This window comes from Ambystoma mexicanum, chromosome 6q (genome assembly GCF_040938575.1).
Source record: "Ambystoma mexicanum isolate Mex_15411 chromosome 6q, UKY_AmexF1_1, whole genome shotgun sequence".
NCBI classification, from domain to species: domain Eukaryota; kingdom Metazoa; phylum Chordata; class Amphibia; order Caudata; family Ambystomatidae; genus Ambystoma; species Ambystoma mexicanum.
Genome location: NC_090937.1, coordinates 767,965,466 through 767,978,464, shown reverse-complemented (window position 1 = coordinate 767,978,464; position 12,999 = coordinate 767,965,466). Strand labels below are relative to the sequence as shown.

General features: G+C 44.1%; 1 protein-coding gene across 2 annotated transcripts in view; it reads right to left on the bottom strand.

Annotated features, from left to right (window-relative positions):
* The window catches only part of TMEM131L (transmembrane 131 like), a 909,664-nt gene that overhangs the window by 695,831 nt on the left and 200,834 nt on the right, over positions 1-12,999 (bottom strand). The window lies entirely within an intron of this gene.

Below are 12,999 nucleotides of genomic sequence, written 5' to 3'. Positions count from 1 at the left end.
AGAAACCCTACCTACCGACAACAACTTCTTCCGCTCCCACAAGGCCTTTGAAGTTAGGGACTGGCAGTCATCGCAATCGTCGGTGGCGTGGCTTTCCCCGAGGCACCAGAGGCAAACGTCGTGAGGGTTCGTAATGGACATTTTGGAACCGCAGTCCCAACACTTTTTGAAGCCCGACTTCGGGGTAGAAGAAAACGAAGACATAAATTCTCGAGGCGCGCCGAGATTCCAAACCGAACACGTTTGCGGAAAAAACAGAACTGAGGCTACGGGCGTTGTGCATCCTAGATATAACATCCGGTGACGACCATCGACGGAGGCCGTTGAGGGACAGCGCATCTACGTCATCGACGCAGGAAGCCTACACCGAAAAAGTGTTCCGAAGAAGCACAGCTGTGGTAATTATTGTCAAAGATGTGGAATACGTCGGAGGACACAATCCCTTCGAACTGCTGTTGCGGAGAAAACTCAGGCTCCTTCGCCCACATTGCCGAAGATGACACCACCGCTATGCCTTACCAAGCTGCATGACTTCAGGGCCTGCCTTACAAGATCTGTGTTGCGAATGATGATTGTACTTGAATGCATGAACTTCAAGCTACAGTTCGCCCTCATAATCCAAGCAATGAGTAAGTTCACTCTATATATGTTGTGCGTTTGACGACGGAGACGGCTAACATAATATGTTGTTCCCCTACTCAATTTAACTTCGATAGATGACTCAAGAAAGAATTGTTCTGTAAATTTAATAAATTGCTCATTCTAATCTGAAAAGTGTTCAACTTTAGATTTATCGTGCAATTATGTTTCTTTCACTTGGAAGTATCCCCCCAAACTGTTTTTTGCTGGAATGTGCGTTCACAGTTCTAATTGATCACTACTTGAAATCACAAAATTCTCACAAAAAGGTACTTTTTAAAGCGTACCAATACCTTACATTTCACAAAGTAGAGGAAACAAAAAAGAAAAAGCAACAATTGGGTTCATTCAAGTAAACTATTTCTGTATCTCTTACACGGGTTGTACAGACTTGTGGCATATAGTGCCTTTATATGGTGGATTAATGCAAGACTGATTTCACATTCAACGATTAATACCTGCCTGTGTGGTGCGAGCCATTCGTGAAAAATTCCCTAGTGACCACAGACAATACTGTGGATTTATACAGACAGTACCTCAACTGCAGCAGTATAATTTGTAGTGTCATTGCCATTTACTTTAGCAAACTAATCAAAAACTATAAAAAATTAGTTATTCTGAACAGTTGTTCGAGACGTCCACAACACGTCCAAACACCTAAGAGTATCGTAGAAGATTGGTATGCTTTAACAAGTTTACAGGCCTATCGTGCTCCCCTGATACACATCCATCCCCCCTCCGCTATCAATGACAGTTCGCACCTGTGGGAGTGCGCTCAGGGCTGGGAGGATGGGACCACTCAAGGTGCCGAATACCATGTACGCCACAAAGGTTTTTTTTGCATGGGGACCCATATCCACAAGGCCACCACAGACCCAGTGTACCCAGAATCCCCCTTGAAGACCCCATCCCTGCAATCAACATATGTCTGTGTCCTTTGACTGTGTTCCTGGCCTATTGCACTCGCCTCAATTCACATCCATCCCCCTCCGCTATCAATGACAGTTCGCACCTGGGGGCGTGCGATCACAAGGGGACTGCACTGGCGGGATTGAGGAGGTCAAACATTGCCATAGAGGCCTGGTGGGTGAGAATGAACACATCAAACATTAACATACAGACCCACATCTGTAATCCTTAATAAACACTGGGAGTTAACAAGAAAACATCTGTAAAATGGACAATGGATATCGCCAGCTCTCCAATTTCTACCTTGCTTGCTGAGTCGGCTGATCTGTTCTTCTAAGTAACAGTCAACTTTTACTATTGTTTTCTGTAATGCTAACATTCTCTCCTAGGTCACTTTCTATTGCTTTATACTCAATGTACTAAAAAAGTCTACACCATTATCAACCATCCTATGCATTTTTATCTCTGTAATTAGCACATAACCGTATTGTTTCCAAATGTAATCTTTCGTAGAGCATGTTTGCTTTAGGTGCCATTCTTTATACAGGACATACGTTTGTTTATTATCAAAAGGAATATGATGTTTTATTTACTCACTGTGATACTTTAATAGTAATATTAATTTATATTTAACAGATCATAGGCACAATCCTGCATGTATTTCCAAAAGATTTAAATTTAATAAGAAAATGACTCTTGTACTGCGGATTTCCTGTATCCAAAACTGAAAGCAGAGCCAAGGATGTCTTGGATGACATGAGGGGAAATCGATTCCGCATCTGCAGCATGCACTTCTCGGAAGAGATGTACGAACAATCACAGTACACTAAAAAGCATCACCCCAGACTCCTTTGCAAATTACTTCCCAAAGCAGTTCCAACTGAATTTCAGCACACAATGACCCAGGCGAGTAGTGGACACTGAACTTTTATATGTATTTTAACATTTTCAAATTCTGCCTCTATTAATAGGTCTTATAAATGACCACTCAATACATTGAACGTCTGTTAACAGGTAACATAATCAACAGTTTTCAGTTCTTGGGGAATATTTCCATTGATATTTTACTACACAAGTTTCCTTTTTGAGAAGATATGCTGTGGTATGTACATTTTGAACTTTAGATTACTTTGTGTATCCCTACAGTTCAGTGCAATGGGAGCCTTTCCAAACACACACTCGCATCCCGTCCTTTAAAAATAGGTAATTTCTTTAAAATTACCAGATCTGTCTTTACGTAGACCGCATTGATGGAATTACAGACAGTTACCATGGAGGAAACCACAGACACATCCAACATCCTAATGGTGAGGCCAAGCAACTTGCATACAAACTGTCTTGTTTTTGATGTGGTCTAAATTATAATACTAATGTCTATTTTCTATTGAACATGGTATGAATATATACATATCGATCAAAGGACCGTGATGCTACATCGACCACTAATCCAAAATGTCAACAGCAACTTCACTCACCTTTCAAGTAATATTTTTAGAATATTCCTTCAGATGCGACTATACAAAATATGTATTTGTTCAAGTTCAACTAATAGTTATTGATTAACAATATCTTTTTTACATTCAAGAGAACTTATTTTTCTGATAATTTGCAATACTGCCAGCAAATTGCAAAGCATTCGACCAACAACCTTGATGTATTTATTGCAGAAACACATGCAAAAATGAAAGTAAACCTTCAAAAACATTTACATTGTCACTGAATAACAGACCCCTTCAGTATATGTAGCTTCTCAGCAAAAAAATGTAATTGTTGAAACAAAACAGTACAACGCATTTAAGGGGCCACAATGTAACCAATATATTTTGCAGGATGATCTCACACCAACTCCCTGCAACATCTCTGAATGCTATAAGTTACAGTATTCATGTATGTCTTTTTAAAATATTGCATGCACACTGTTTGAATTTATGTAAGTACTTACAATTTTAATCAGACGCTTAACCTTATATTTTTACAAAGTTTGATATTGTAATGTTGACAATCATTAAATCATCTCTCTCAAGATGTACTTTGAGAGATCAAAGATTTTAACATAACAATGTTTAACAATGTAATCAACGTTCTTTGCATTTGTTATGTACAAGGCTTTACTACTAAAGCGGTCAAAATTAAAGAGCCACATGGACAAGAGGTATACATAAGATATTGTAAAATATCAGTTATCCATTTTAACTGTGTGATGGAAGATTTAAAATGTTCTAATGGTTTCCATGACTACATTTTGCAATTTAAGTGTAAGAGCAAATTTCAAAATACAATTTCAAAATGCTGTTTTTCAGCTTGGTTTGGTGGTCAGCAAATCCAATTTGACTGTTTAAAGGAAAATTTGGAGGAAATGAAACTTTAAAAAAAAAAAAATAATGTTGTATATTGATATAACATTTTCATGTTGCAATTTATATATTCTGCATGTGTGCTATAAATTGAGCATTTTTGTTTTCTCTTTAGAGGCCTCAGGAGCAGTGACAATCAGCGGTTGTGATCCTAGGGCCACCCCTGCGCCGGCTCAATAGTCCACCCATTATGGCTAGAGGTGCAGACAGTGGGAAGAAGGCGGGGGCCATGGATACATTTGCTACAGTGACCCCCCCCACCCCCGTGAGACCTCGGAGGCCTCGACTAGCTCTCATTCGGAGCAAGCGCACCCAAATATGAACCCACCCCACACCTCACTTACATGATGGAGGTTATGGACAAGGGCTTTGCGGCCGTCCATGAGAAGCTGGACGATATAACGGCCAATGTAACATCTATGCGGTCGCAGCTAGCCAAGGAAGCCTTACGCATCACAGAGATGGAGACAAGGATTGGGGCCAAAAAGACACTGTGCAAAGCCTTCATAATATCCTGGTGAAAGATATGAAAACCGTAAAATCCAAATGCTACGACCTTGAATCGCGCTCCAGGAGAAACATAATTGTCGGGGTCCCCGAGGATGCACTGTCTGGGGGTATTGAACAGGTAGTGGAAAACATACTCGGGGATATACTGGGAGCCCCAGTGCTCTCCCCCTTCATTGCAGTGGAGCAAGCCCATTGAGCGCTTGCCCCCAAACCTAAACCCAGTGATTTTCCCACAACCCATCATCGCAAAGATCCTAAGTTTCTGTGACATGGATCATCATCTGTGCCTCACCAGAGAGAAAAAGTAACTACGACTGGGCTCCCAGACAATACGGATTTTCCCAGATTTCTCACTCTCGTTTCAACTTGAGACACGCCAGTTCATTGGAGTCAAGAAACTGCCCCGGGCCTGCAACGTCCAGTACGCAATGCTGTTTCCGGTCCGCCTGAGATTTGAATTCCAAGGTCAAAATGCATTTTTTTTTATGGTCCCCGAAAAGGCAATTCATAGAGGCTCAAGTAACGATCCCGGACCATCGGGAAGATGGCGAGGACAATCCACCGCCGATCTGAAGGAACTGATGTAAACCATAATTTCAACTATCCTTTACTCTATGATGGGCACATAGTACCCGAGTAATAACCTACCGCCACCACAAGCACATTGAAATATATGATCCTACAATGAAGGTGTGGTGCGAGCCGTAGCGGCAGCAGTCAGCCCCACAGCAGCTGCTAAAGTTAATGTTAAGCCAGGACTGGAAAACGTGGCCATGTTGCAGGCGATGTTTGAGGGAAGGGGGAGGGAAAGGGCTTCACAATGCTAGGTTGAGGAGGTCAGTGGGGGGGGGGGTTGAGATCTATGTTACAACTTAGCCCACTCAGAAGGTTATGCGCCAGTTGTGCTCCTAACCCAGTCGAGGGAGGAAAATGAAAATTGTTTGACAACAGAGTACAAGGTTGGAAATGGTCATAATTGTAAAGACGGAACTAACGATCAGAGGTCGGTGGGACACCCACCCAAGCCAACTAATATTCTGCAGTGGAATTGAAAGTGATGACTTGGAATGTCAGAGGGCTAGGCAACTTAACCAAATCATGCAGAATCATGGTGTATGTGAACAGACACAGTAAGGGTTCTTCTCCTACAGGAGACACACCAAGGAGAGTGTGTCCATAGGCATCACACCAACTTGGGAGGCAAATAGGTTCTTCATCTCATACTCGACCCAATCTGGGGAGGTCATGTCACAAATCTGTGAAATTTGTGTTAAACAATAAACCTGGTGGGTACGATCATCCTGCACTGCCGTATGGATGGTACTGAGCTGTTACTGGTCAACACTTACTGCCCCAATATTGACACCCCTGAATATTTTAATGAAGTGGTATCAATCCTCGGCGGATATATTGGGATTCCGATCCTGTGGGGGTCAGGGGGGGTGATCTGAATCTGATTTTAAAATCATGCTATCGACAGGACTGGAGTGGCCCCAGAACCCAATCACGGGCTGCTCGACAGCTCTGGGCACATATGCAACTCCTGGAACTAAGGGACACCTGGCGGACACGCCACCCACAAGAGAGACAATAAACGTTCTACTCCTCAATGCATGACAGCTCATCGGCTATAGACCTATCCGACATCCGGCTCATTGAGCAGAGTGGGCAACGTTGCAATATTACCCTGCACCCTGTCTGATCACTCTCCACTGGTGCTGACCCTAACTACAGAAAGGCCCCCTAGGTTGGGTAACAGCTGGTGGTTCAAATCGGAAGCACTTAATGACGTAGAATTTAAGGCAGATTCGCTCAGGCAGAGGCATATTTCGCCTGTAACGAAGCAGGGGCAACCACCACCGGCGTACGTTGGGAGGCCTTCAAGGTTTACATCCGTGGAATAGCAATCTCTAGAGAAGCAGTAGTCCTAAAAAACATGAAGAATGACCTCCAACACTACGAATCCAAGCTCAAATCCCTGAAACTAGAATACTCCGTCCACCCAAGCCCACAGGATCTAGCACAAATCTGCTCTGAATTGGAGCAATTTGAGACGCATGCCCTCAGGGAAGTTTGCCACTTCTCGCGTCCACAAGCAGCTAGGAACTATGAGGAGGGGGAAAGACTGTCCAGAACCCTAGCCAGACTAACCAAAACTGAGAGCGGGCGCACCCAAGTAGAAACCCCTAATGGTCAGACCAGGGCATCATATGGGTGTTCTCAGACTTCTACAGCTCCCTGTACACCTCGGAGCAACAGCACGACACACAAGCCATACATTCCCTCCTTGAAGGGATCCCCCCCTTATCATGTGCGAGTCCACATGCAAGAGAAGATCTTGAGGCCCCCTTATCGATAGAAGAGATACTAACAGTGATAACCAACCTGCCAAAAGGCAATGCTCCGGGCCCAGATGGCCTCACATCCGAATTCTACCGGGAGCATGCAGCCCTACTTGCTCTGCGCCTTCTTGAGGAATGGGTGGATTTACTTTAAGACGCCATCCTCCCCACCTCCTTGCAAGTTGCTACCATAACCATCCTCCTTAAACCTGACAAGCGGAGTAACGGTTGCGATTCATACAGACCCCTTTCCCTTATGAACGTGGACACTAAAATCTCTTGCAAACAGACTCCTCCCTCTGATGCCCCATATCATACACACTGATCAGAGGGACTTAGTCCCGGGCAGGTCAACATCGCTGAACAATAGGTGTTTATTTAACGTCATGGCAAGAATAAATCCAGCAGCGGAGGCAGTAGCATGACACTTGACGCCCAGAAAGTGTTTGACATGGACTCATAGCAGTATCTATGGGATAATGGGAATCGGTCCCGATATGCTTTGCTACATTAAAATTCTATACACCTGCTCCACAGCCAGTGTCTTTGTTCACTCTTCCAAATCGCCACCCATTCATCTAAGCAGCGACACACGGAATGGCTGTGCACTCTTCCCAATCCTCTTCGCTCTGGCCATCGAACCAATGGCTGACATGATCAGTTTGCGGCACCGCCACCGAGAAATCCACCTCACGGGCCCAGCCTGAGAGAATATCGCTGTATGCAGACGATGTCCTGCTATATGTCAGAGACCCTCGTGAAAACCTTGACCCTATCCTTCAGGACGCGATTCACTTTGGGGGCTTCGCTGGGTTTACAATAACTACACCAAATCAGAAATATTCCCACTCACTAGCAACGCCAAACAACCGAGAGGCATATACCCCCTCTGTTTGGTCCCCCAACGGGATAAAATACTTAGGGGTAAAGGTATCTGGGGCAAAACATCCCTCTTGAAAGACAACTGTGAAGCAGTGGAGACCTATGTGGAGAACAAACTGACCAGGTAGCGAGCACTCTCAATCACGATGGCTGGTAAACTGTCCCTGGTGAAGATGGTGCTAGTACCAAAACTCCTCTACATATTTGCCAATGTCCCGATCTGGCTGGGAAGGCCCCACTTTTCCAGATTACACGGCCTTTGTGCGCAATTCATGTGGCACTTCGGAGTGGTCCGGAAGAAGTGGTTGGACATGACCCTACCATCCGACGGGGGCGGGGGGTTTGTGGCCCCCCAACCTTCAAATACACTGGGTAGCGGCACAGGCCCAATATGCCTCTTGCTGGTATGGGGAGAATCAACAACCACATGTCAAACTCTAGCACATAGCAACCGGTCAATCAGATCTCAAAACACTCATTATAAACCGTACCTATAAAGATGACTGCCCGCACAACTCAGTCTCGTCCACCCTGCAGGCCTGGCGCCATATACTAGCAGCAAATACTGAAATACAACCATATTACAAAGGGCTTCCACTATGGAGATTTCCTGGACTAGGCCCCACCTAAAACACCACACTTGCGACACATTGGGAGGGGCTCGGCTACAGGGCACTCGCTGACCTGTACCCAGACGGGAAGTTCATTACACCACAGTCATGGCGTGCTGAACATACCGGCTCGGGGTTAGAAATATTGCAATACTACAGGATGCAACCAGCGGCACACTCACTGTGCCCCTGCTTCCCATCTGAGCCCCCAGAAATTGAAGTAGTGATGTACACAGCTAATTCTGTGCCACCCGTAGAATAATGTCAACACTATACAAAATGCTTCTGAACAGACAACTTGACCCCACTCCAAGGGTCTGCAATAGCTGGTCCGACAATCTGGGGGTGGAGCTATCTGATGCCCAATGGAAATGCATGTGTACGCATACCAAACAGTTATCTTTGAATTTCAGGTTCCGATGAATGCAATATAAATTGTTGAACGGACCGTACTACACTCCTCAAAAGCTCAGGAAAATTTCTCAGGGCACAGAGCACCTGTGTCCTAGATGCCGGTCTACCTCAGCAAACCATATGCATGTGTTTTGGTCTTCTGTCCAACTACAGTCATTCTGAGACAATGTACTAAAAACCCTCTCAGATATAGTAGACATGCTCTCCCCTCTGGGAACCTTATTTGGTTTATGGAATACCATTCTTAGCAAGAAAACACGTGCATTTGTAAATGTGGGTCGCTAAGAGATGTGTGCTACAGAAATGGAAACGCACCTCTCCACCCAACAACAAAGCATGGATGGCCGCACTGACTTGGGTCCAAGACTGCGAGGATTGCGAGGATCGGTATGTGAACACGCTACCCATACCCATCTAACCTCCCCCATTGAATGTAACCAAGCAAAAATCCTAAAGCACTATTATTAATCAAATCTCGCCAGAGTGAAACGCACTTTATGTATGTGGGATACCCTCCCAACCGTTAACTGTAAAACATACCGTCTGTTTGCCTATTCGTTTTGAAGATCACATGTAACCCACTGTACTCTGACATGTAAATAATAGTTTTTTTTTTTAAAAAAGAATATGCTTGTTGCCTTTGGAGAGACAAAGTTGTGTTAAGTGGAGCCTGCCTTTTGTGGGCACCGAAATGAGTGACGGACAAGATATTGGACACAGGGCAGGAAAAAGCGCAAGGAGGCTCAGGTGTGTTAGAAGTGCCAGGAGCATTAACTGACCACAGTTTGGACTTAGACTGAGTGATCTAGGTAGTGAATCTTTCGTCAATACAACATTGAAGCAGTTTGCAGGGTTTAAGCAGACTGATGAGCACTTCAACTTTAATTTGTCTCGACATCCCAAGAACTGGTCAGACTCAACAAGGACTATATTGAATGAAAGCGCACTGAAAAAGACAACTCTCATATTTTAGTAAGGCTGCCTAAGAAATGTCTATTTGAGACTACATCCTACACCTTTACGTACTACAGATGTAAACCTTCCAATGGGAAATAATGTCAGGAAATTAAACAAAGTAAAGGCGTAAAAATGTTCAAGCGCCGCACCAGTCATTTAGGCAAGCTTAGCATCATCCAGATGTCAGAAAATGTGAAACTTGAACAGAAGATTACCGAGACATGCCTGGGTCATTAGCAAGCTGAGCAAACCTCCAATGTCCCAATGCCACCTAGAAACCCCATTACCCTTGCTTTTATGCAGACCTCTGTATACATCTGGAAGTCTGACAGAAAAACACTGCTGCAGCTATCTATGTTAACGAACTCTTCTTTTAATAAACACTTTTCTTGTTATCTGCACTTTGTCGGCATGTGCAGAGAGCAGTTCTCTAAAAGACTATCACCTATAAAATCAAAGGAGCAGGCAGCACCACCAAAAACACAATGCACACAATTTACAGACACTCCAGAATCCTGCCACTATAAGCAGCGTTTCCCCACAAGCTCTTTCTATTGATAGGTTTGGTAAATCCTAAAGTATTCATCAAGCGCATCTACGTTTTAAGTGCACCAGGGACAATGGCTTCAGTGACCTAAACAACATTCAAGTAAGGCAAAGTCAACCGACGGCTTAAGAGCCTGCACACAGGACTAAACATTCAAAACATTTCAGAGTCTCTCCGTGGCCGGTGGCGAGAAAATAAAAGCAGTCTTGTTCCAGAGGCAACCGACCTGCACGCGTTACACGTAGTTTCATAATATTATTAGAGCTATTTTTAAAAGGCGCTAGACTGCATTCCGCAGAGCAGAGCCTACGCTGTATACAATCCTAACATCCATGCTCTGCACCTAGCTGGTAGGATTAAATGAAAGTTCTCCTGGGCCAACAAGGATCAGTACTCTTAAAAATCACCCAGGTAAATGGCCAACTACGTGCAACCTGCTGAGTTGTGGCTCTACCCATAGAACTTTGAGAAAGAGCAAAGAAAGCATTGAGGACTCCTCGCAGTGCGGATTGGCAGAAGTGGGCAACATGCCAGTCTCTTCCAGGTCCGGTTCAGGAGGAGGCAGAAGGCAAGAGACACCAGCCTTGACAGTCCCATCAATCAGTTCCCAACTGGAAGAGGATAGCCTTGGCCCAGAATGGGACGAAGGATGTGGCAAAGGGTTTTTTAGCGGCAGATCGTGACAAGTGCCGCTAAAGATGCATGGCTGGGGTTGCTTACATTTCCATGCGCAGGGGGCACGGCCTTGCAGTTTGGGCCTCACGTCTCCCATTGGTGGCAGTACATGACAAATTTGCATATGGCTACAATGGCGCAAATACAAAATATGTGGAACGTTACCCAGTGTCAATGGTTAAGGGTAATTCACAAACTTCCACCGATCATATGTTCTGGTTAAAGAAGCAGATAGGGCAGTCAGTACAAGTCACTGTTCCCATTTAGAGACAAGTCAACCACCCCTTGTCGTCCCTCCTGCCACCGCCGCCAGGGTGGAGTCAACACTTCAACTCCCAAAAAGTAGAAAAGGCCCCTTGCAAAACAAATAGTAGAAGTTGTTTTCATTTTAAACCAATTTAGTTATTTGCCTAATGAAAAAGCAACTTACATGGGACGAGAAGACACCTCAGAAACTATGCAGGCGACCGACCGCATCAGATTAGGGCAGAGCACATAAGAAGAGACTAATTAAAACACGCAGACTGCAATTAAACCTGCATCTCTTGTCTACTGCAAGCGACGGGTCTCTCGAGAACAGCTATTTTCTGTAATGAGGTTCCAAAGGTTCACACAAAAGTTAGGTAAATAAGTAGACCCCACAACAATGAAATAAAGGATATATTTTCCAACACCTCTCTGCTTCCGGGGCACAACATTGGATGCCATTGTTTTGCATAACCACAGAAATAAGTGCCACCCCCCCCCCGCACTTCCGCATCCACAATTAAACAGGTCTGCAACAATATGGGGATCCACATCCTGGGCAACAGAGGTAGCTCAGGACGTCGACCCCCAAGTCAGGAACAGAGAAGTTGCTAAGAACTCAACGCAGATCGACCCTTTAAGCTTCAAGAGGCTTGGAATGTTACAATGTTGGCTTATTAGTAAGTTCAATGCATTTCATAACAACCGTCTCCTACAAACCACTAAAATCGTGGTTAAGATAGATCAACGTTTGCTCACCGCTACGCCCTGTCAATCACCAAATAAGGCGGACCCTACTCGTGTGCAGAGCACGCAAAACATTCCTCTTTTGCAACTCAAGGTGGTCAATAATTTGCTGACTGAATATACTTTAAAGCATCACACCCTAGCACAGGAAGAAGGTATGGTGTAGCAAAGGAAGCAGGCATTTTGTAGCAACAGACAATGTAACCAAAGAGTAGAAAGTAACAAACCACATCTATTAACAAGCAGATCTAATGTTAACAAGCAGGCACAATGCAATAATTGGGTATCGCGGAAACATTACCATTACATTCAGAATGTAGGGGATTCAGAAAAATGTTAAATGCCACAAACTACACAGCCCCTCAAAAGCTTAGCGGATGCATGCCTTTGGTTTCCTCATGTCCACTTTTCCATGAGGTTTGTCATCTCTTGCTGCCAACTAACTGTAAGCAACAGTCCTCACCATGGGCACTCTCTGTGTATTGCATAGGTCCCACAATGTAATATGGACTTTTCTTTACCTGCAACAATAGGTGCCCAGTGATGGCACCTTGAAAAAATGTGCATGCTTCAAATAGCTTTTAGTTTAGAGAATTGCTTTTTAGTAACTTCCATAGGTCACTAAGACAAAACCTGTAACTGACCCTATGACTCCAGACACATTCTACTCGCTCAGTTGGCCCAACACCCTTGCATTCTATCCATTTGTTTTTTTAGTAGAAAATATCTGGATAAGAAAATGCATGACAACTAAGGAGATTCACAAGTAACTGTATGCATGATACCAACTCCAGCACGAGATCTTCCTCCTCATATGTATAGAAGAGCATGGTGGGCTGGTCCAGTACTCCCTCCTATCCATCTTGCTTCCAAATTCAAAGATGAGCAGTTACAATATTATTGAGCTCATTTTATTTTAAAAATCAGTCCATCTTTATACTTTAATGGTTGGTAGAACAGTCCCTCTCTAAAACTGTAAAAACTGCAGCATTCTCTCTCTCTCTCCTCTGAGGTTTGTCTGCCACCCACAGCTTAGTCACATGATTAAATGTGACCAGTATATATCAACATTTTGTAATGTAATCGATGCATGTAACACCTAAAACTACCACTCCCATAAGTACATTAATCAGACAACCCGGTTATGTCCATGTTAAATAAATATT